A 23,076-nucleotide genomic window follows, 5' to 3' on the forward strand; every position below is an offset into this window, starting at 1 on the left:
TCCATGGTGTGCTGTTTTTCTTTCTATTTTTCATTCTGCTTTTGCTTTTTCAATTGATTTTGTGACTTCCCATGATCATCAACCTACAGAAAACATAAAATAGCAAAGGAAAATAGATAAATATAACATGGGGTTGCCTCCCAACAAGCGCTTCTTTAATGTCAGTAGCTTGACAGTTGGCTCTCATGGAGCCTCACAGATATTCAGAGCAATGTTGGAACCTCCCAACACCAAACTTAGAGTTTGAATGTGGGGGTTCAATACCAAACTTAGAATTTGGTTGTGGCCTCCCAACACCAAACTTAGAGTTTAACTGTGGGGGCTCTGTTTGACTCTGTTTTGAGAGAAGCTCTTCATGCTTCCTCTCCATGGTTACAGAGGGATATCCATGAGCCTTAAACACAAAGGATTCTTCATTCACTTGAATTATCAATTCTCCTCTGTCCACATCAATCACAGCCTTTGCTGTGGCTAGGAAGGGTCTACCAAGGATGATGGATTCATCCATGTACTTCCCAGTCTCTAGGACTATGAAATCAGCAGGGATGTAATGGTCTTCAACTTTTACCAGAACATCCTCTACAAGTCCATAAGCTTGTTTTCATGAGTTGTCTGCCATCTCTAGTGAGATTCTTGCAGCTTGCACCTCAAAGATCCCTAGCTTCTCCATTACAGAGAGAGGCATGAGGTTTATACTTGACCTTAAGTCACACAGAGCCTTCTTAAAGGTCATGGTGCCTATGGTACAAGGTATTGAAAACTTCCCAGGATCCTGTCTCTTTTGAGGTAATCTCTTCCTAGTCAAGTCATCCAGTTCTTTGGTGAGCAAAGGGGGTTCATCCTCCCAAGTCTCATTACCAAATAACTTGTCATTTAGCTTCATGATTGCTCCAAGGTATTTAGCAACTTGCTCTTCAGTAACATATTCATCCTCTTCAGAGGAAGAATACTCATCAGAGCTCATGAATGGCAGAAGTAAATCTAATGGAATCTCTATAGTCTCAGTGTGAGCCTCGGATTCCCATGGTTCCTCATTAGGGAACTCATTGGAGGCCAGTGGACGTCCATTGAGGTCTTCCTCAGTGGCGTTCACTGCCCCTTCTTCCTCTCCAATTTTGGCCATGTTGATGGCCTTGCACTCTCCTTTTGGATTCTCTTCTGTATTGCTTGGAAGAGTACTAGGAGGGAGTTCAGTAATTTTCTTACTCAGCTGACCCATGTGTGCCTCCAAGTTTCTAATGGAGGACCTTGTTTTAGTCATGAAACTTTGAGTGGCTTTGATTAGATCAGAGACCATGGTTGCTAAGTCAGAGTGGCTCTGCTTAGAACTCTCTGTCTGTTGCTGAGATGATGATGGAAAAGGCTTGCCATTGCTAAACCTGTTTCTTCCACCATTATTGTTGTTGAAACCTTGTTGAGGTCTCTGTTGATCCTTCCATGAGAGATTTGGATGATTTCCCCATGAAGGATTATAGGTGTTTCCATAGGGTTCTCCCATGTAATTCACCTCTTCCATTGAAGGGTTCTCAGGATCATAAGCTTCTTCTTCAGATGAAGCATCCTTAGTACTGACTGGTGCAGCTTGCATTCCAGACAGACTTTGAGAGATCATATTGACTTGCTAAGTCAATATTTTGTTCTGGGCCAATATGGCATTCAGAGTATCAATCTCAAGAACTCCTTTCTTCTGATTTGTCCCATTGTTCACAGGATTCCTTTCAGAAGTGTACATGAATTGGTTATTTGCAACCATTTCAATGAGTTCTTGAGCTTCTGCAAGCGTCTTCTTCAGATGAAGAGATCCTCCAGCAGAGCTATCCAATGACATCTTGGACAGTTCAGACAGACCATCATAGAAGATACCTATGATGCTCCATTCAGAAAGCATGTCAGAAGGACACTTTCTGATCAATTGTTTGTATCTTTCCCAAGCTTCATAGAGGGATTCACCTTCCTTCTGTCTGAAGGTTTAGACTTCCACTCTAAGCTTACTCAATTTTTGAGGTGGAAAGAACTTTGCCAAGAAGGCATTGACTAGCTTTTCCCAAGAGTTCAGGCTTTCTTTAGGTTGTGAGTCCACCCAAATTCTAGCTCTGTCTCTTACAGCAAAAGGGAATAGCATAAGTCTATAGACCTCAGGGTCAACCCCATTAGTCTTGACAGTATCACAGATTTGCAAGAATTGAGCTAAAAACTGATGAGGATCTTCCAATGGAAGTCCATGGAACTTGCAATTCTGTTGCATTAGAGAAACTAATTGAGGCTTAAGCTCAAAGTTGTTTGCTCCAATGGCAGGGATAGAGATGCTTCTCCCATAGAAGTCGGGAGTAGGTGCAATAAAGTCACCAAGCACCTTCCTTGCATTGTTGGCATTGTTGTTGTTGTTCTCGGCTACCATGGTTTCTTCTTCTTTGAAGAATTCTGTTAGGTCCTCTACAGAGATTTGTGCCTTAGCTTCTCATAGCTTTCGCTTCAAGGTCCTTTCAGGTTCAGGGTCATCCTCAACAAGAATGCTTTTGTCTTTGCTCCTGCTCATATAAAAGAGAAGAGAACAAGAAAATATGGAATCCTCTATGTCACAGTATAGAGATTCCTTGAGGTGTCAGAGGAAAAGAAATTTAGAAGGAAGGGGTAGAAAATTCGAACTTATCAAGAAACATGGAGTTCAAATTGTGCATTAAGGAGGAGTGTTAGTCCATAAATAGAAGGAAGTGAGAAGAGGGGAAGAAATTTTCGAAAATAAATTAAAAAGATTTTAAAAACATTTTGAAAAACACTAATTGATTTTCGAAAACTAAGAGTGGAAAAGAAATCAAGTGATTTTTGAAAAAAAATTTTGAAATCAGAAATTAGAAAGATATGATTGAAAACTATTTTGAAAAAAGATGTGATTAAGAAGATATGATTGAGAAGTTATGGTTTTAAAAAGATGTGATTGAGAAGATATGATTTGAAAAACAATTTAAAAAGATTTGATTTTGAAAACTAATGACTTGGCTAACAAGAAAGATATGATTCAGACATTAAACCTTTCTCAACAGAAAAGGCAACATACTTGAATTGTTGAATCAAATCATTAATTGTTAGCAAGTATCTTTAAAAATAGAAAGAAATTGATTTTGAAAACATATGATTGAAAAGATATGATTTGAAAAAGATTTGATTTTGAAAAAATTTTGAAAACTTGAAAAAAATTTTGCATTAAAAACAAAATCTTTCCTCTAGTGCCATCCTGGCGTTAAACGCCCAGAATGGTGTACATTCTGGCGTTTAACGCCCAAAACACTACCCTTTTGGGCGTTAAACGCCCAGCCAGGCACCCTGGCAGGCGTTTAAACGCCAGTTTTCCTTCCCCACTGGGCATTTTGAACGCCCAGCTTTTTCTGTGCAATTCCTCTGCTGTATGTTCTGAATCTTCAATTCTCTGTATTATTGACTTGAAAAGACACAAATTCAAAATTTTTTTGGATTTTTAGTAATGAGGAATAATCAAAATGCAACTAAAATCAAACAGACACTGCATGCAAGACACCAAACTTAGAAGTTTGTATACTATTGACACTAACTAATTAAGAATGCATATGAGAAACAACAAAACACTCAAGACAAGAGAATTTAAAGATCAGAGCAAGGAAATCATCAAGAACAACTTGAAGATCAATTAAGACACATGAATGAATGCAAGAAACATGTAATTGACACTAAACTTAAAATGAGACACTAGACTCAAATAAGAAACATAAAATATTTTTGGTTTTTATGATTTTGTAATTTTTTGGTTTTTTTTTTCGAAAATTAAGTGGAAAAGAAAATAAAGATATCAAAATTCTTAATGAGAATTCCAGGAATCATTGCAATGCTAGTCTAAGACTCCGGTCCAGGAATTACACATGGCTTCACAGCCAGCCAAGCTTTCAAAGAAAGCTCCGGTCCAAAACACTAGACATGGCCAATGGCCAGCCAAGCCTTAGCAGATCATTACTCACAACAGCAGAATTGATAGAAATCAACAAGCTCTTGTGATGATAAGTTGAAACCTCGGTCCAATAAGATTAGACATGGCTTCACAGCCAGCCAGACTTCAACAAATCATCATGAAACTCTAGAATTCATTCTTAAAAATTCTGAAGAACAAAATAAAATAAAATTACCTAATCTAAGCAACAAGATGAACCGTCAGTTGTCCATACTCAAACAATACCCCGGCAACGGCGCCAAAAACTTGGTGCACGAAATTGTAATCATCAATGGCGCCATTAACATGGTACGCTCAATTGCAATCTCAACTATTTATCACAACTTCACACAACTAACCAGCAAGTAATAAACCTTACGCGAGTAAGGGTCGATCCCACGGAGATTGTTGGTATGAAGCAAGCTATGGTCACCTTGTAAATCTCAGTCAGGCAAACTCAAATGGTTATGGAGGATATATGAATAAAACATAAAACAAATATAGAGATACTTATGCAATTCATTGGTGGGAATTTCAGATAAGCGTATGGAGATGCTTTGTCCCTTCCGTCTCTCTGCTTTCCTACTGTCTTCATCCAATCCTTCTTACTTCTTTTCATGGCAAGCTGTATGTTGGGCATCACCGTTGTCAGTGGTTACAGTCCCGTCCTCTCAGTGAAAATGTTCAACGCACTCTGTCACAGCACGGCTAATCAGCTGTCGGTTCTCAATCAGGTTGGAATAGAATCCATTGATTCTTTTGCGTCTGTCACTAACGCCCAACCTTCAGGAGTTTGAAGCTCGTCACAGTCATTCAATCATTGAATCCTACTCAAAATACCACAGACAAGGTTTATACCTTCAAGATTCTCTTGAATGCCGCCATCAATTCTAGCCTATACCACAAAGATTCTGATTAAGGAATCCAAGAGATAAACATTCAAGCCTTGTTTGCTTGTAGAACGGGAGTGGTTGTCAGGCACGCGTTCATAAGTGAGAATGATGATGAGCGTCACATGATCATCACATTCATCATGTTCTTGGGTGCGAATGAATATCTTAGAATAAGAATAAGCTGAATTGAATAGAAGAACAATAGTAATTGCATTAATACTCGAGGTACAGCAGAGCTCCACACCTTAATCTATGGTGTGTAGAGACTCCACCATTGAAAATACATAAGAACAAGGTCTAGGCATGGCCGAATGGCCAGCCTCCCATGATCTAAGAACTAGACGTCCAAAGATGATCCTAATATCTAAAGTGATCAAAAGATTAAAATACAATAGCAAAAGGTCCTATTTGTAGATAACTAGTAACTTAGGGTTTACAGAAATGAGTAAATGACATAAAAATCCACTTCCGGGCCCACTTGGTGTGTGCTTGGGCTGAGCATTGAAGCTTTCATGTGTAGAGACTTTTCTTGGAGTTAAATGCCAGCTTTTGTGCCAGTTTTGGCGTTTAACTCCTATTCTTGTGCCAGTTCCGGCGTTTAACGCCGGGCAGTTTTGAGCTGATTTGGAACACCGGTTTGGGCCATCAAATCTTGGAAAAAGTATAGACTATCATATATTGCTGGAAAGCCCAGGATGTCTACTTTCCAACGCAGTTAAGAGCGCGCCAATTGGGCTTCTGTAGCCCTAAAAAATCCACTTCGAGTGCAGGGAGGTCAGAATCCAACAGCATCTGCAGTCCTTTTCAGCCTCTGAATCAGATTTTTGCTCAGGTCCCTCAATTTCAACCAGAAAATACCTGAAATCACAGAAAAACACACAAACTCATAGTAAAGTCCAGAAAAGTAAATTTTAATTAAAAACTAATAAAAATATAATAAAAACTAACTAAAACATACTAAAAACATACTAAAAACAATGCCAAAAAGCGTATAAATTATCCGCTCATCAGTAGTACTTTGCGTTAAAACTCGAGATACAGCAGAGCTCCATACCTTAATCTATGGTGTGTAGAAACTCCACCGTTGAAAATACATAAGTGATGGTCCAGGCATGGCCGAATTGACAGCCCCCAAAATGTGATCAATAGTCTCCTAAGATGAACAATAGATTAAAACTGAGACCAAAGATGTGGTCAAAAAGACCCTAGTACAATAGTAAAAAGTTATATTTATACTAAAACTAGCTATTAGGGTTACAGAGATAAGTGATTGATGCAGAAATCCACTTCCGGGGCCCACTTGGTGTGTGCTTGGGCTGAGCTTGAACTTTACACGTGCAGAGGCTTCCTTTGGAGTTAAACGCCAAGTTGTAACGTGTTTTTGGCGTTTAACTCTGGTTTGTGACGTGTTTCTGGCGTTTTACTCCAGAATGCAGCATGGAATTGGCGTTGAACGCCAGTTTGCGTCGTCTAAACTCGAACAAAGTATGGACCATTATATATTGCTGGAAAGATCTGGATGTCTACTTTCCAACGCCATTGAGAGCACGCCATTTGGAGTTTTGTAGCCCCAGAAAATCCATTTAGAGTGCAGAGAGATCAGAATCCAACAGCATCAGCAGTCCTTTGTCAGCCTCCTCAGATTTTTGCTCAGGTCCCTCAATTTCAGCCAGAAAATACTTGAAATCACAGAAAACACACAAACTCATAGTAAAGTCCAGAAATGTGAATTTTGCATAAAAACTAATGAAAATATCCCTAAAAGTAGCTAGATCCTACTAAAAACTACCTAAAATCAATGCCAAAAAGCGTATAAATTATCCGCTCATCAGTGTCTATGAGGCGTACAAAGCACTTAACTCTGTGAAGTTCCTTCTGTTTGTGAGGCGTACAGGGCACTCACCCTGTGAGGCTATGCTATATAGTGAGTAAACAGTAGACAAGACAATGTTCAGGTTAGCTACCGAACGTGTCGGGTGATGCGTGAGCATCCTGTACCCATTTTCCCTTATTTTCTAGTCATTTTTAGTTAGAATTTATTAAGTTTTATTACATTTTAGTGAAAAAATCCTCTTTAGATGCTACTTTGACTTGTTTTGGTGTTTTTATTATTTCAGGTAAAATTCAGGAAATTTGGCAGAGTTTTGTGCAAAAATAAAGGAAGAAAGTAGATACTGTCAACCCCGATCTCCTTGCATTCCAACGAACATAACTAGAGCTACACATGTCCAATTGATGAATCTTTGATAGCGTTGGAAAGCCAGCTTCCAGAGCTTTCCAACGATATATAATAGTCCATAATTTTCTTTTGGAATTACTACAATGAAGGGCACTAAATGCCGAGCCTGGCATTTAGCCCCAGCAAGGACAGAATTCTGGCACTGAATGCCAATTCTGGCGCTAAACTCTGGTAATATAGGTCAACCTCACCCAAAGGAGCATCTTTAGCTAGATTTATCTTTTACTTAGTATTTTATATTTTTGTAATTTTTACAAATAAAATCTTTTAGGTTTAGAATTGATTATTTTAGTTTAGTTTCAAATTATATAAGGTTAGACATAAAAGGGAAAAGATACACCCTTTAGGGGATCTTGGGACTTCGGAATATTTTCTCTTTCACACATTTTCAGAACCCTAGTTTTTCTCCGTAAGTCATGAGCCACTAAACCTCTTTGGTTAAGGTTAGGAGGTCTGTTTATTTCTATGGATTGAGAATATTATTTTTCTATTTTAATTAATGTACTGATTCAATTTCAAGGATTACTTTCGTTCTTAATTTTATGAATCTAGGTGGAACGAGAGTATGACCCTTATTCTAGATGAGTTTTTATAATCCTCGAGAGGTCTCTCACATGAACAACAGCTTGAAAGTAAATTCCTCCTAAATTGCTAACTACTTGAACTAATCTGGATACGTGACATATAATCCATTTAGCTTTGGGGAATTGGGGTATTTGTGGCCATAACTAGCTTTGCACTTAACCCTCTAATCGAATCAAGTGACCAAGAGATTGGCGGTTGATGAAGGTTAGAGGAGACTAAATCACTAAGAGATTAGGGTTTAGTAATTACAGTTTGCGATGAAATGAATCTTGCATGATTAAAATAGTTGGTAAGAAACCTTAATTTGGAAAAGTAAACATCTCCGATACCATAACTATTTCTCTCATTTATCTCCACACCAAACTCACTATTTGCTTTCTTTACTCTTGTTTTATTGTTTAATGCTTTTAAAAACCCACACAATCAACTTTTCTGTTCGCCTAACTAAGCCAATCAATTGACCGTTGTTGCTTAGTTCCTCTGTCCTCGTGGGATCGACCCTCACTCACCTGAGGTATTACTTGGACGACCCAATACACTTGCCGGTTCAGTTGTGGACATTCTAAAATCTGCACCAAGTTTTTGGTGCCATTGCTGGGGACTGACAGTGATTGACAACTACTAGTTGTCTGATTGCTTAGATTAGGTATTTTTCTTAGTTTTGTTTGTTTATTTTCCTTTTAATTTTTGAATTAGGTTTGATTTGTTTTTCGTTAATTTCTGAAATTAAGCTTGGTGTCTCTTTATTTGTTTGTCTTCTATTTTTCTTTTAATTTTTTTCTCTTTTTTATTTGTCGAAAACATTAGCTGATTTCCTTTATCCAATTTTCAAACTTTTATTAATTTATTTTCCTATTTATTTTTGAATTTTTTTAACTATATTTCTTATGTTAATTAATTTTATTCTTTTTTTAAATTTTCAAAAATATTAGTGTTTCTCTTAGTTTAATTTTTGAATTAATAGTTTAATTTTTCCTAAATATTTTTTGAAAATTTTTTTGAATTACTGCTTGTGTTATTTATTTTATTTCTTTTACACAGGATACCTCATTGGGAATTCTCTACACTCTAACATAAAGATTCCCACTTTTTCCAGTTTTGTTTTTGTGTGAGCAAGAACAGGAAGAAGTTCACTATAGATTCAAATGGGAATGAGCAACCTAGAAGGACCCTAGGTTCATACACTGCTCCCACTCCTAATTTCTATGGTAACAGTATTGTTGTGCCTCCCATTGGAGCAAATAATTTTGAGCTAAAGCCACAGCTGATCACTCTGGTACAACAAAACTGTCAATTTCATGGACTCCCACAGGAAGATCCAAACTTGTTCATCTCCAACATCCTGCAGATCTGTGACATTGTAAAGACGAATGGAGTGAATCCTGAAGTTTATAAGCTAATGCTCTTCCCATTTGCTGTGAGAGATAGAGCAAAGCAGTGTCTTCATAATCTGCCCAAGGAGAGCTTGGACACTTGGGATAAGGTAGTTAACAAGTTTCTGAATAAGTTCTTCCCTCCTCAGAGGCTGACTAAGCTAAGAACAGATGTTCAGACCTTTATGCAGGGAGATAATGGGTCCCTCTATGAAGCTTGGGAGAGGTATAAGTTGATGCTTAGGAAGTGTTCTCCTGACATGTTCTCGGATTGGATCAGGGTGCATATTTTCTATGAAAGACTCTCTAACATGGCCAAAATGTCTCTAGATAACTCTGCATGTAGTTCTTTGCACATGAAGAAAATGCCTGAAAAGGCCAATGAGCTAATTGAGATGGTTGCTAATACTCAGTACTTATACTCTTCTAAGAGGACTTCAGGGAAGAAAGGAGGCACGGAGGTGGACACTGTAGATGCAATCAAGCTCTTATCCCAACAATTGAGCCTCATCACGCAGAAATTGAGTGGCATGCCGCTGATAAACCACTATTTTGTGGTTTATCTTGTACTAAATTGAGTGGATTTTATAAATTCTTCACACACTTATTCATACAAAATGCATGGTTTTACAAATCATTTCTAATTTTGTTCCATGATTGAAAACTTGCTTTCTAAGCCTTTAAATTGTTAATTTTTAATTCCCCTTTATTACCATTCGATGCCATGATGTGTTTGTCAAGTGTTTTCAGGTTTACAGGGCATGAATGGCTTAAAGGATGAAGAAGAGGCATCTCAAAATGGAAGGAACACAAGAAACTAAAGAGATCAGAAGCAAGCAGCGACGCGCACGCACGGCTGATGCGTGTGCGCGCATTGGCGCATTTTACAGCGACGCGTACGCGTGACAAGCGCAAACGACCAACGACGGGTATGCGTACGCATGACAGAGCGTCACGTGCCGCATTATCAGAACCTGCAGGGGGCGATTTCTGGGCTGATTTGGACCCAGTTTTAAGCCTAAAAACACAGACTAGAGGCAGGGTGTAGCTGAGACTGAGGACACTTCACTTTATTTTGAATTTTAGGTTTTTTTAGTTTTTGGGGAATTCTAGAAAGAAAGAAACACTACGTCTCCTAGGGTTCTTAGTAATTTTTTAGGTTTGTTTTTGGATTGGATTTGGAGAGAGTTGCTACTACCTTCGATTGAAGTTTTCATCATTATAGTTTGCCTTTCTATCACTCTACTCATTTGTTTTCCATTTAGTTATTGGTACTCATGTTTGTATTTTGTCAGTTTTGAATTTATTAATGCAAAGAACTATTTTTATATTTAATTCCATTACATGTTAAATTTCTTTTATTATCAGTACCAATTTTAATTTTATTCATTTAATTTTAATTACCATTCTCCTATCTACTCCCTTGACATGTCTGTGAAAATGGTATTCATGTTAATGGAGTAGAGCTCCCAACTTGGCTTTGGAGTTGATTAATAGGAAATCCATGAATTAGAATACTCAAGTATTAATCTGTAATTGGGAATTGCTGGCTAACTCAATTTTCACTAACTCTAATCCCTCCCTGGGAGTGATTGGGACTTGTGAATCAGAATTAGTATTACTTACTTGACCTTCCCTTATTAGTTAAGGGATAAATAAGTGGAAGCAACAACCTTTTACCATTATACTTGGGAAAACGACAAGGATAGAAATTCCAATTAATCTTCTCCTAGCCAAGGCCTTTTATTTCAAATATATAAAACCTTTTGTCATTTTTATTGCCTTAACTTCGCACCATTTATTTTTCCATTCTCCACTTCAAAAAAATTATTCAGAAAATTCCTAACCAATTAACTGCACCTTGTGTCAACTCTTTGGGAAATGACTTGGTAACTCTACTTCCAGTTATTTAATTTTAATTGTGACATACTTTTAAATTGATATTGGGACTTTCGTCGGTTAAGACTGTACTTGCAACGTTGCTTTTATTAAAATTTCTTAACCGGTATTTTTCCACCCATCAATTTTTAGCGCCATTGTCTGGGAGTTGCAATAGTGTGCTAATTTATTGGTTGGTGTAAATATTTTTATATTTACATAATTGTATTTTTTATTTTATTTTATTTTATTTGTGTGCTTTCTGTTTATTAGTAGTTTTTATTATTTAATTTTCTTGATATATTTTATTACCATGAGCTATATGTTTCTTACATTGAATGACGCATTCGTTACCGGATCCGAGCTTAGCCGCATTTGATCCTGAGATTGAAAAAACTATTTCACGTATTAGGTGAGCTCGGCGTCAGTTAGCCTCTGAGGGTGGTGAAAGGGTTTCTACCAATTCACCAGTCTTATCTGAGGTGGAATCTGAAGCGTCATTTTAGGAAGAAACTAGTTCCTCTCCTATTAATTCTATTGATGCCTCTTCTGTTGATTTAAGTGCAGATACTATGGCAGAGCCTAGACGGATCACTCTCAAGGAAGCGGGAGCTCCAGATTTTACACTGCAATTATATCAAGCGCGTCATCCAAATTTGACTGTGAATTTTGAACTGAAGACCGCACTGATCAATCTGCTGCCTAAGTTCCATGGCTTACCTGCTAAAGAGCCTATCAAGCATCTTAGGGATTTTCAGACAGCTTGCTCAACTACTAGGCGGCATGGTGCTGATGAGACTGCTGTCTGGCTATATGCCTTCCCATTTTATCTGGAGGAAAAGGCTAAGGAATGGTTCTATACTCAACCGGAAGCTGTTGTTACTAATTGGGACTCGCTCAGAAGGGAGTTCCTGGACAAGTTCTTTCCCGCAGAAGTTACATATAGATTGAGGAAGGAGATTTCTTGTGTCATTCATGGAGAATCAGAGACCCTTTACGAGTACTGGGAACGGTTCAGGAATCTCCTAGGCTCATGTATCCACCACAAGATTGACCAGTTGGTGTTTATTAGCTATTTCTTCCAAGGCATGAAGCCTCAAGAGAAAACCCTATTAGATGCTGCGAGTAATGGCTCTCTGACGAAGTACAAGACAGCGACAGAAGCGTGACAACTGATCACCGATCAAGCTGAGTCTACCCGCAATGCAAGGCAAAGGACTAATCATCCCAAGGCTATTGCAAAAGTTTCTTCTAGTAGTGAGACCACTGCTCTCACCAAGACTCTGGAAGAGATGACCAATATACTCAAGCAGCTCCATCTAAATCAACAACAACCTCCTCCTCCTCCGCAGCAGCAACGTCAACAGTTAGTCCCTCAGAGGGTTTGTGGATTTTGTGCTTGTTACTCTCACTACACTGATGATTGTCCACAACTCCAAGAAGACAACACCTTGGTGGCCACCAATGCCTATTACAACCGTCCGAATCAAGGGAACTATCAACAAGACGGTAATTATAATCAAGGTGGTAACTACAATCAACGTTGGCAAGATAATTCCAACCAAGGATGGAGAGATAATTCCAACCAAAGATGGAGGGACAACTACAACCAAGGAGGCAGAGACAACGGTGGAAATCAAAGGTGGAATAACAACAACTATCAATAGAACCGATATCAACAAAACCCTCCATACCAAGCACCACACCAAAGGCAAGCCCAAGTACCTCAATTCAACCAACCACAAGCCCCTCAAATTACCTACCCTCCTTCTTTCTCCAACCAAGATGAAACACTCCGTTCTGTCCTTCAAGGACAAAAAAATCTTCAAAATTCACTTACTTCTAGTCTTACCGGTCTTACTTCCACTCTACAAGATCTTATATCCCGAATGGAACCACCCTCTACCTTCAACAATCAACCTTCAAGCTCTAGTGCACTTCCCTCTCAACCTTTACCCAACCCCAAGGGTGGAATCAATGCCATCACTTTGAGGTCCAGAACTATATTGCAAGAGAGGAGTCCCGAGGATCCAAGCTCAAGAAAAGATATTCAAGTTGAAGAAATTGTTGAGATAGAAGATGTTGAAGAAGGGGACGAGGTACAAGATGCGGTTGAAGAAAAAATTGCTCAACTAAGAAATGGAGTACCTAAGGAAGACGATGCTGTGAGAGAAGCCATTCCCATTCCTTTTTCATACCTTGCTAGGAGGACTAAGAAGCAAGTGGAGCTAGATCCCAAGATGGTGGAGATCTTCAAAAAGGTTGAGGTAACTATTTTCCTTTTTGATGCTATTTGACAAGTGCCTAAATATGCTAAGTTTCTAAAAGATTTATACATGAATAAGGATAAGATACATGATTTAGAAACTATTCCTTTCGGTAGCTCAATTTCTGCTCTTATGGGTGCTATACCGGAGAAATGTGGTGATCCCGGTCCATGCATGGTTACCTGTACTATAGGGGGTGTTCAATTTGTTAACTGTATGTGTGATTTAGGTGCATGTGTTAGTATTATGCCATTATCTGTATATGTTGCTCTGAGGCTCCCACCCTTGAAAGGTCAGCAGCACATTTTATTTTGGCAGATAAGAACATAATCTTGGTAGTTGGCATTGCGAAAGACGTCCTGGTGAGCATTAAGGGGCTGACATTTCCTATTGATTTCTACATCCTAGAGATGCCCCCTAGTGACTCAGGAAGACCTTCATCCATCCTGCTTGGAAGGCCATTTTCGAAGACTTCGCAGTTTAAATTGGATGCCTTCTCAGATACCTATTCTTTTGAGATAGATGGAAGAGCAGTGAGCTTCAACCTTAATGAGGCTATGAAGCACTGACCAGAAGACCACTCCATCTTCCAGTGTGACATTATTGATGAGACTGTGGCTGAAATTCACCAAGAGGCAGTAGAAGCGAAAAACATGGAGCAAGGTGCAAGTGTGGGGAAGTCCTCTAAGTATGTTGAAGACACCTTGCTACCTCTAATGGTTCTGGATGATCAAGTGCCAAGCCGTGAGTAGAAAATGGAGTTGAAGCCCCTTCCACCTCACCTCAAGTATGCCTATCTTGAGGATAATCAGAAGCTCTCGGTCATAATTGCAAAAGAACTTACTTCCAACAAGAGGAGCGTTTGCTTAGTGTGCTTAGAAGACACAAGAAAGCTATTGGGTGGAGTTTGGTGGACATAGTAGGTATAAGCCCTCAAGTCTGTGAGCATCGGATTTTTCTAGAGGATGGAGCAAGCCTATCCATCAACCTCAAAGGCGGTTGAACCCCACCATTTTGGAAGTTGTCAAGAAGGAAGTGACCTGACTGCTTGAAGCCGACATCATCTATCCTATCTCGGATCGTGAATGGGTTAGCCAGTATAGGTGGTTCCGAAGAAGTCTGGCATCACAACAGTGAAGAATGAGCATAGGGAGCTCATGGTGACTAGAGTGCAGAATTCCTGGAGAGTGTGCATTGACTATAGGCGCTTGAACCAGGCTACTCGCAAGGATCACTACCCGTTACCTTTCATCGATCAAATACTTATCGCCTGTCAGGTAAATCCCACTACTATTTTCTAGATGGTTATACTGGATATTTTCAAATCCATATTGCTCCAGAAGACCAGGAGAAAACTACTTTTACATGCCCCTTTGGAACGTATGCATATAAGAGAATGCCTTTTTGGCTTTTGTAATGCACCGGCTACGTTTCAAAGATGCATGATGAGTATTTTCTCAGATCTTCTTGAGAATTGTATGAAAGTTTTTATGGATGACTTTAGTGTCTATGGTGATTCATTTGACTTTTATCTGGATAGTCTGGCTAGAGTATTAGAAAGATCTGTTAGTTCAAAACTTGTAGTTAATTTTGAAAAATGTCATTTTATGGAAAAATAAGGTATTGTTCTAGGCCATGTTGTTTCTAACACTGGTATATCTGTTGATTCTGTAAAGGTAGATGTTATTTCTGGTTTACCTTACCCCTCTTCTGTGAGGAAAGTCCGTTCGTTTCTTGGTCATACAGGTTTCTACCGGAATTTTATCAAGGACTTCAATAAGGTTGCACTGCCTTTGTCCCGACTGCTGCAGAAGGATGTAGAGTTCGAGTTGAGTGAAGATTGCATGGAGGCATTTGACAAGCTGAAGATTGCCTTGACCCAAGCTCCTATTGTGAGAGGGCCTGACTGGAGTAGGCCATTCGAGATTATATGCGACACATCAAACTATGCGGTAGGAACGGCGCTGCCTCAGCGTGAAGGTAAAGATCCATATATTATTTCTTATGCTTCTAAAACTCTAGATGGTGCACAGTCTAATTATACTACCACTAAAAAAGAATTGTTAGCTATTGTTTTTGCTCTGGATAAATTTCGAGCTTATTTACTTGGAACTAAGGTGGTAGTATATTCAGACCATGCGGCCATAAAGTATTTGTTAGCTAAGAAAGAGTCAAAACCAGATTCATCCGTTGGATATTGTTATTGCAAGAATTTAACTTAGAAATCAAAGATAGAAGTGGTTCTGAGAATTTAGTGACGGACCACTTGAGTCGCCTAGAACATATTAAAAGTGACTCCACTCCTATCAATGATGCATTTCCATTAGATAGCTTGCAAGCAATATCTGAGGTGGTTCCTTGGTATGCACATATAGCTAATTATTTGGTTAGTCATACCTTTCCTCCTAATTTTACTAAGCATCAAAAGGACAAACTGAAAGGCGAGTCCAAGTATTACATATAGGATGATCCATAATTGTGGAGATGTGGTGTTGACCAAATAATTAGAAGGTGTGTGCCACAATCCGAAATTCAATCAATTTTGGAGGACTGCCACTCTTCTGAGAGTGGTGGACACTTTGTCCCTCAAAGAACTGCTAGAAAATTTTAGACTGTGGATTTTAGTGGCCCACACTTTTTAAGGATGCTAAAATTTTCTATGACTCTTGCCACCAATGCCAAAGGTTTGGAAATATTTCCAAGAGGGATGAGATGCCCCAACAACTTATGTTGTTTTGTGAATTTTTTTATATTTGGGATATTGACTTCATGGGTCCATTTCCAAACTCGAATGGTTTCTTGTACATTTTGTTAGCTGTTGATTATGTTTCTAAATGGGTGGAAGCAATTCCTACCCGTACTGATGATGCTAACGTTGTTGTTTCTTTTGTTAGGAATAATATTATTTGTCGCTTTGGATCACCACGAGCAATCATGAGTGATCAAGGCTCTCTCTTTTGTAACAGAAGAATGACAGGTTTACTGAAGAAACATGGAATCATTCACAAGGTAGCGATGGCTTACCATCCCCAAACCAATGGACAAGGCGAGGTTCCAATAGGGAGATCAAGTGCATACTAGAGAAGATTGTGAAGCCTCATCGAAAGGATTAGAGTGCTAGACTTGCAGATGCGCTATATGCTTATCAAACTGCGTACAAGACACCTATTGGAATGAGTCCATTCTGCCTCGTCTACGAAAAGTCTTGTCACCTTCCGGTAGAGGTGGAATACAAAGCTTACTGGGCTGTGAAGAAATGCAACTCAGGATTGGGAGGAGCCAAAATTGAAAGGAAGATGCAACTACAGGAATTGGAGTGCCTCCGACTGGAGGCGTATGAGAACTCAAGGCTCTACAAGGAAAAGGTGAAGGCGGTGCATGACAAGAACATCAAGAGAAGAGAGTTTAGAACTGAGGATTTACTCCTCCTATAACTCAAGGTTGAGACTAATGCCAGACAAGTTGAGATCAAGGTGGGAATGACCCTATAGGGTAGAAATGGCTGAGCCATATTGGGTCTTCCACCTGAGTCACCCTTCAAGCCCCATCTTCTTCAAAGTCAATGGTCACCGGTTGAAGCTATATCATGGTGAGAAGATGAAGAACAATAAGGAGCTGGAGATCTTCCTTTTGAAGGATCCAACAATGGAAGAGGACTAAGCTTATGGACCGTCCAACTTAAGAACGTTAAAGAAAAGTGCTAGGTGGGAGGCAACCCACCATGGTATGATCTTCCCTTTTTATTAGTTTCATTTTAATTATATTAGTGTTAATTTCTAGTTCTGTATGTTTACGTTTAATTTCCTATATTTTTATATTAAAAAAGGGGGCATATGATGCACAAGCGTCTATGACGCGTACGCGTCATCTGTAAGTGAGAAAAAGTCAAAAATGTCCCGAGAGTTGCGCTGGAAACGTGCAGAAAGGGTGCCTTACGCACAAGCCAACCCACGCGTATGCATGCGTGACGCGTGTGCGTCACCTGCAATTTTGGCCATCCACGCGTAAGCGTCAGTGACGGTACGCGTGGGCTGAAAATCGGCGTAAATGAGTGATTTGGCCCGAGAGTTGCACGGCCTTGGTCCTGGTAACGTGCATCTAGCACGACCAGTGGTCACGCACATGCATGACCTACGCGTACCCGTCACCAGGACTTTTTCCCACCCACGCGTACGTGTGGGTGACGCGTGTGCGTCATACGCGCCGCCCAAATTCTGTTTCCTTTCACTATTCTTTTCTTTTTCAAATCCTAACTCTCCTTGTTTCTTCTTCCCTCTTTCATTCTTCTTCTTCCTACTTCTTCCTTCTTTCTTCCTCCCTTCTCTCACCACCACTGGCGGACCACCACCGAAGACCCCCAACTCCGGTAGCTACAATTTTCTTTCCTTTTTCTTCCTTCATTCTTACCCCAATTCTCTCATTCTTACTCCCATTTTCTCCCCTATTTCCAACTTCTCTTTAAGGTTTCTCTTTCTTCTTCCCTTCTACTCTTTCATTATTGTTTTCTTTATTGCATTTGAATATTTTATTTATTTTTTATTTTATATTAGCCTTGTTATTTTTAATTCCTTTTTATTCTTTTATCTTGCATTTTTATGTTGGTGTTGGAGCATTATTTGGGTGATTATTTTGCTATATTTTAGCTTGTGGATATTATGAAGAGTAATTTGACAATTGACATTTTATTTTGGGCCTCATATATGCTTGGATAATTACCTAAATTCCTATTTTTGAATTGCACACCAAGTGTTTGTGAAAAAGCTCTAATGGCATCTTGATTTCTTTTCTATTTTATTCTTACACTTTAATGTCTCTTTTTCACAACCCTTGCAATCCTTGTGTATTGAGTATATTAGTCATTAATTGTCAACAAAAAGTGCTCATTATTTTGTTACATGTGATAATTATTGTTGACATGGATGCTTGAGCTATACTTCTCATGCTTGTTACTTGCATGCTTTTAACACTCTTGTATGTAGTTGTTATGATATGCCTTCATGATTTTAATTGATGTCTTACTTACATGTTATAGCTACCATGTATTTAAGATATTATCTTTTTCTTAGGCATTCAATATCACTTGGACTCTCTTCCTTTTGGTTTTTATCTATCTATATTTGACATCCCTTTTCTTTCTTCCTTCTTTAAGATGGCTACCAAGAAAGGAAAAGAGAAGGCTTCTAACAAAACACCGGCGAAGAGAGGAACTAAAAGAGCACCGGCTAAAACACAACCATCCATAACAGTCAAGCCACCTACTAAGCGGGTGAAGAGGACAATCTGAGTTGATGAAGCGGAAAAGGCGTTCCCCGCATGGGACTCCGCACAGTTCACCAACCGTTACTGTGAGCGGATGTTCCCCATCTTAGCGGAGCGGAACTACCATAATGAGCACCTCCTCATCCTTTTGACACACTTTGTTGACTTTGTGGTGCCCCGCATTGAAAGGAGACAGTGAGAATTCTTAAGGAGGCAGCCGCGGGAGGCAAATCTATCCTGGGTAGTCGAATTTTACTCTAACTTTCACTCGCCTACCTTGCAGCCTGTCTATGTTTGCCAAAAGTAAGTCTCTGTCTCCGAAGGTGCCATTCAAAGAATATTGGATCTTCCACCTAGCCCAGAGGGATTAGATGCCTATCAAGCGGCCCAACTCGAGTGCCAGACATATCAGTTTGACTGGGACAGCATCCTTGGAGTCACAGCCCAACCTGACAGCAGCTGGATCTACGGACAACACCGGGCTAGACCCAAGAGCATCTCCGCCCAGGCACTCACCTTGGAGGCTCGCGTGTGGGCATAGATTATGTCCCACTATATCTTTTCGAGCACTCATGAGTCTACATTCACTGCTGATATGGCTGTCCTCATTTGGTATATTCTTACAGAGCAACCTCTCAACTTGCCCCGACTCATCCGGCAGGCCATGGGACACATACAGATAGCGGGCAACCTTCCTTTTCCTGTATTAGTTACAGATTTGGTCTCTACAGCAAGAGTCTCTTATCGGGATGGGGATACGAAGGCCATGATTCCTAGGGATGATCAGTATGTCCCGAATGGGATGTATATCAGACTTCCAGTACCTACCTCAAGCCGGCCTGAAGGCCTGTCTTTCGACGCCCCTTCTTCTTCCACTCAACCATCATCCACTCCACAAGCACCTTCAACCAATCAGTTGCTACTTCAGATCCTTGAGAGGTTGGACCGACAAGTCCGGCGGGCTGAGCAAATGAAGCGTCTATCAAGCGCCGATACAACTACTTGAAGAAGCTGATTGTTAGCACTCACCCACCTCCGGAAGAGAAAGATACCCCAGACTCTATGTCACATGACTGTATGGAGAATCATGATGAGCTGGACAGTGGAAGCGATGCTCCCAACCCCACTTTGCTCACCACTGATGGCACGGAAGACCGTGCCAAACCTTATGTATAGGGAGGTCGGTAACTGACTTCCAAAGGTAACATTTCTCTCTCAACACCAATATTTTATTACTTTTGTTAGATAGGATAACTTGCGTGATTAGTAGTTGCTTGCATTTAGGTACTACTTGGTGATGCACAAAAACTTGGCTCTCAACAAATTTCTCTTCGGCAAGTATACCGAATTGTCGTCAAGTAAAAATTCACAATAGAGTGAGGTCGAATCCCACAGTGATTGATTGGTCAAGCAACTTTAATTGGAGGAATGTTCTAGTTGAGCTAAGCAGAAGTTGAGTTGATAATTGCAGAAAACTAAATGGCGGGAAACCAAATGACAGAAAATGTAAATGCTGGAAATAAATGGCAGAATGTAAATTACAGAAAGTAAATTACAGAATCTTAAATGGGAATTTGGGGAGATGAACATAAAAGTAAATGGCAGAAGGTAAAGAGAATGGGTAAGATCAGAAATGGGGAATTCATTGGGCTTAGGAGATGTTGCATTCTCCGGATCAAGTTCATTCTCATCTCTTCCTCAATCAATGCATTCATTGATCTCCTTGGCAATCTTAAGTGATTGGATCCCAATTCCTTGGCAACCCAATCTCTCTAAGCTTGAACAATTGCCCAATTCCTTGATTTAATTACTCATGGGAAGAGATGAAGTATGGTCACTGATTATACCACATGTATTTCCAAATCAAAGTGTTGGTAGGATTATATGTCACTATATCCATCCAAACCCCAATTTGGTCCAACATGAGAAAGCAATTCTAGCATGATCTCCTCATCCCTTTTCCAAGGCTCAGAGGAGATCCAATTATGGAGAATTTCTTTTCCAAGACAACTAACCAATTGATTTAAGATCGAAAGCTTTCTAGTAAATCAAGAGAAAAGAAAGAGGAAGAAGAATGAAAACTATAATTGATTCATCAAATTACAACAGAGCTCCCTAACCCAATGAAAGGGGTTTAGTTGTTCATAGCTTTGAAAATGGAAGATGATAGAGAAGAGTGCATTCTCTAGTAAACTAGAATTTGCAGGAAAAGTAAATATACATAATGTAGTTCCTAATAATGCCCAGCCTCCTTTTTCTAGTTCAAAACTACTTCCTATATATACTACTCTTCTGATCTTCTAGTTAGCTCTCCAAGTCTTGGATATGGGCCCTTGATCTTTAGTTGAAGCAGTTACAGTCTTCAGTGGGCTTAGCTTTGCTTGCAGAAAGAATGTAAGTCAGGCATGGTAGGACGTTAGTTAGGACGTTAGTGGCATTAACGTTAGGTGTAAACTTGGGTTCGAAAGCGTTAGTGACGATAACTTTGTCACTAACGTTCCAAACCAGTTGGTCCACGTTAACTTCAACGTTAATGGTACAAACGTGACCACTAACGTAGCCTCTTAGCCCTTCGCAAGCATTATTGACACTCACTTTTACCAATAACGGTACTCTTTGTCCCTCTTTCCACGTTAATGATCCACGTTAGTTTAACTAACGTAGCCCTTAACGTGGGCATGCCCAAACTCGAGGGCGTTAGTGACACTCACCTTTGGCACTAACGCTTCAAAACGCCCCTTTCTTTCCATGTTAGTGCCTCACGTTAATGGCATTAACGTGACCACTAACGTGGTTGTGCTTGCCATCTCCAACGTTAGTGACAAAGGTTAGTGTCACTAACGTTGGCCCATCATTCATTGCTCCACGTTACCATTCACGTTAGTGGTCTTAATGTGACCACTAACGTAGGCAATCTTGGCATGATCCAGCGTTAGTGACAAAGGTGAATGTCACTAACGTTGGCGATCTCTTCTTTATTCCACGTTAGAGTTCACGTTAATTGAATTAACGTGACTCTTAACATGGCTATGTGTGGCCTTTTGGAACGTTAGTGGTGTTTACTTTTACCACTAACGTTGGAGCTTCCCTTTCCTTCCATGTTAGTTCCCACGTTAATGTAACTAACTTGGCAATTAACGTGGCCTATGATGGCTTTCGAAGGCGTTATTGGTGATAACTTTTCCACTAACGCTGCAAGCTTGCTCCCATTCCACGTTAGTGGTCACGTTAGTGAGACTAACGTGGCGGCTAACGTGACTATTCTTTGCTTCCTTCGTCCTAAAATCAAACACACAGGGTGCATCAAAGCTTTGCTTTTGGAGAGAAAAAAATACTGCATCTCCTAGGGTTCTTAGAAATTTTTTGTTTTACTTTTGGATTGGATTTGGAGAGAGCTACTACTACCTTCGATTGAAGTTTTCATCATTATAGTTTGCCTTTCTATCACTCTACTCATTTTTTTCCATTTAGTTATTGGTACTCATGTTTGTATTTTATCAGTTTTGAATTTATTAATGCAAAGAACTATTTTTATATTTAATTCCGTTACTTGTTGAATTTTGTTTGATAATTATCAGTACCAATTTTAATTTTATTCATTTAATTTTAATTACCATGTCCCCTATCTACTCCCTTGACATGTATGTAAAAATGGCATTCATGTTAATTGAGTAGAGCTCCCAACTTGGCTTTGGAGTTGATTAATAGGAAACCCTTGAGTTGGAATACTCAAATATTAATCTGTAATTGGAAATTACTGGCTAACTCAATTTTCACTAACTCTAATCCCTCCCTGGGAGTGATTGGAACTTGTGAATCAGAATTAGTATTACTTACTTGACCTTCCCTTATTAGTTAAGGGATAACTAAGTGGAAGCACAACCTTTTACTGTTATAATTGGAAAAATCAATAAGGATAGAAATTGCGATTAATCTTCTCCTAGCCAAGGCCTTTTATTTCAAATACATAAAACCTCTTGTCATTTTTATTGCCTTAATTTCTCACCATTTATTTTTCCATTCTCCATTTCAAAAAAAAATTACTCAGAAAATTCCTAACCAATAAACTGCACCTTGTGTCAACTCTTTGGGAAACGACCTGGGAACTCTACTCCCAGTTATTTAATTTTAATTGTCACACACTTTTAAATTGATAATGGGACTTTCATCGGTTAAGACTGTACTTGCAACGTTGCTTTTATTAAAATTTTTTAACCGGCATTTTTCCACCCATCAGCCGCGTCCAGTTGCTAATGTTCATATTACTCCTCTAGATGCTCCTTATGATATGAATGGCAGCTTCCCTCTAGGTGAGACATGCAATGCGGCCAGTATACACCTGAGCAAGTTAAGAACATGGGAAATTCCTCTAGAAATCCCAACGATGCTCCTTATTCTCAAACTTTTAATCCGGTATGGAGAAACCACTCAAACTTTGAGTGAAGAGAGCAACTTCAGAGACAACAACCAGATTATGCTAACAATTTTCAGGGTGGGCTTAATCAAAATCAATTCAACAATCTTCATTCCCAACCCTCTCATTCCCAGAATAGCCCTGACTTAGCATCCATGATTGCAGGACTCTCCAAAAGCCAACAAAGTTTTATGTAGAAAATCAGAGCCTCAC

The 23,076-nt window shown here is 39.4% G+C and overlaps 1 non-coding gene across 1 annotated transcript; it reads left to right on the forward strand.

Annotated features, from left to right (window-relative positions):
* The first annotated feature begins 1,882 nt into the window (after window positions 1-1,882).
* Window positions 1,883-1,990, forward strand: LOC130978536 (small nucleolar RNA R71). Its single transcript, XR_009086162.1, has one exon. It is a non-coding gene; the product is annotated as a small nucleolar RNA R71 (small nucleolar RNA).
* The last annotated feature ends 21,086 nt before the right edge of the window (window positions 1,991-23,076 follow it).

This window comes from Arachis stenosperma, chromosome 4 (genome assembly GCF_014773155.1).
Source record: "Arachis stenosperma cultivar V10309 chromosome 4, arast.V10309.gnm1.PFL2, whole genome shotgun sequence".
NCBI lineage: Eukaryota > Viridiplantae > Streptophyta > Magnoliopsida > Fabales > Fabaceae > Arachis > Arachis stenosperma.